Raw genomic sequence first — 2,563 nt, 5'->3', positions numbered from 1 at the left:
CATTGTCAATTTTTGTTATTTGGGGCTATCCCTGTTATTGTCTAAATTTTTGGGGTAATAAATATTAAACTAATGAAAATGGTGTTTCTTCTCATACATTATTAGTAATATCAAAGGGAACTTTTACTTATTTCATTAAAATTCAGAGCATATAGGAAAAGCACTCATGTAAATAACAATATCCCTAACTTATTGTGAGTAGTGTATATAATGGAGAATACAACTACAGTCAGTCCTGCTTTAACATAACTAATGTGTTCCTGAAAAACCACACGCTCACTAAAATTTGATATTAAAATGCACATATCCAATTGGAAAAATAAGGTTAGGGCAGTATGACTCCAAAACTTAGTAACTTTCCCCAGACAAAATGAATTTAATAAAAATAGTGATACCAGTGGCCAATAATGTCATGACCTGCTTGTACGATCCTACCCAGACAGCAATTCCCTCTGTGCCGGATCCGTTTTCGAATCACTAGATTCGCGTAGCAGTCACACTCACTATGCACCTCTGCGCCAGCTTTGCAGCATATTTGTCCGCAAGCTCTGACTGACAGTCCGTCAGAAAGGTCCGTATCTGATCCGGAGCAGCAGCGCAGACCGGACCCGCGCTTTTTTAAATCTCGCAGATGCGCGTGTACGTGCCTCAGTAAGAGGTAACTGAAGAGTCACACAATAACCAGGAAGACCTGCTTGTGGTTCTTGGTAAGTGCATTATAAAACTATATTAAGATTGACATATACCAGGTGATAGTTCCATCTATGCGATTAAAAAACATAACTAATGCGAAAGTAGGCTTAAAGTAAGAATTGGCGATTGTGGTGAAAGCCTGTTCTCAAAATTGGTGAATATCTCCGTTCGCGTGGATGTTATGTGCAATGAGATGCGGGCAATATTTTTGTACGTCTGCGTAAAATTCTAATTTTGGGTTCAGTGTCACCAACTTGGCAGTAAATATTATCTAAGCTCATTTCCAGCCTGTTTGTGTCTTCCAGTTCATTTATCTGGTTAGCATGCAAACGTTACTTGAAGTTGCTCAAACTTAGTAGGCCCAGTTGATGGGACCCTGTTTACACGGTTTTTGGATACATCAGCAAACTTCGTTTAGTTAAATGTTTGCATAACGTTTATTGCTAGTGTTAGCATAAAATCTTTTTCAGATTTAATTTTGATAGTGTTTGAATAAATATGTTTATTTAGATTTGAATTGTATTTTATCTATTAGGTGAAACATTAAGTGTATTTTCCCCCCTTTTTTCAGTTTCTTACTTGTTCATTTCAAATTCAGATTCTCATTTTTGCAGCAGTGTTAGAGTTTTTTTTTGAGTAGCTAAATATCTCCTATTTCTTTGAACTGTGCTCCATAGGTTTTGTTCCATTCCATCTGCTGATGCTAGTCAAGTTGAGGTCAAGCTGCCCATCATCTCTTGCAGGTAACCAGCTATATCACATACATACAGTCACATTTTGAGACACATAATGCACCTGTACCTTGATTTTGAAACTTGTTTCTTGATCTTTATTTCCACCTTTATTTCCACCCAGGTCCCTCAGATCTGTTGATAAAGGTTTCCTTCATATTGCTCGGTCCCGCCACAAAAACAAAGGGGACCGTGCTTTTGCCGTGGCAGCTCCACGTCTTTGGAATGGTTTGCCTCCAGATATTAGATCTGCACCCACGATCACAATTTTTAAATCCAGACTAAAGACTTATTTGTACTCTTTGGCCTTTGCTTCTTAGTTTTTTTTAATTTTTATTTTTCATCTTGCTTTTGCTTTTTATGTATGTAATATTTTTTTTTTTTTTATTGTGTCATGCTATCATGTTGCACTGTGTCCACGTCTTTCTATGCAGGTAGTTCTCGTTTGTGTTTACTGTAATGCTTTTAGCATTTTATGCTTGCTGTCTTTATTTAAGTTTAGTTGAAGTTTTAGTTTGACATTGTACAGCACTTTGGTCAGTTTTCACTGTTTAAATGTGCTATATAAATGAAACTTACTTACTTACTTACTTACCTGATGCCCTGTCGAATAACACATTAAGATTTAGAAATGACACTCTATAGCAGGGGTCTCCAACTCCGGTCCTGGAGAGCTACTATCCAGTAGGTTTTCTGTCCCACTTGGCTTCTGATGAGCCACACCTGGCCCTGTTATTTACCCGAGAACAGGTGTGGCTCATCAGAAGCCAGGTAGGATAGAAAACCTACTGGATAGTAGCTCTCCAGGACCGGAGTTGGAGACCCCTGCTCTATAGGCACCACCAATATCATCCAGCACAAATGTTGAATTCCTTTCCTCCTGAATAAAGTCTGAAAACTGTATTCCCAGTTTACTTTCAGACGTGCTACTTCCTACTCTTCAGTGACAGACCAAGTAAGATACCACCACACACACACAAACACAGATCAATGTATATTCAGAGATTAGTAAAATAAATGTACTTTTTTATGTTCAGACCTGTACCCGGTTCCACTGGCTCCAACTTTTGCTGATCACCTGTTTTCCTTTAACCATCCAAACTATCATGTAAGTTGACTGTTATTTTCAATGTCTTGCT

The 2,563-nt window shown here is 38.0% G+C and overlaps 1 long non-coding RNA gene across 1 annotated transcript; it reads left to right on the top strand.

The window, feature by feature from the left end:
* The first annotated feature begins 439 nt into the window (after nt 1–439).
* On the top strand, nt 440–2,117 carry LOC140589051 (uncharacterized). Its single transcript, XR_011990243.1, has 3 exons — nt 440–707; nt 1,371–1,436; nt 1,549–2,117. It is a non-coding gene; the product is annotated as an uncharacterized lncRNA (long non-coding RNA).
* Nucleotides 2,118–2,563: the final 446 nt, after the last annotated feature.

This window comes from Paramormyrops kingsleyae, chromosome 4, assembly GCF_048594095.1.
Source record: "Paramormyrops kingsleyae isolate MSU_618 chromosome 4, PKINGS_0.4, whole genome shotgun sequence".
NCBI classification, from domain to species: domain Eukaryota; kingdom Metazoa; phylum Chordata; class Actinopteri; order Osteoglossiformes; family Mormyridae; genus Paramormyrops; species Paramormyrops kingsleyae.
The sequence above is the reverse complement of the archived record's forward strand: the minus strand, read 5'-3'. Positions and strand labels throughout refer to the sequence as shown.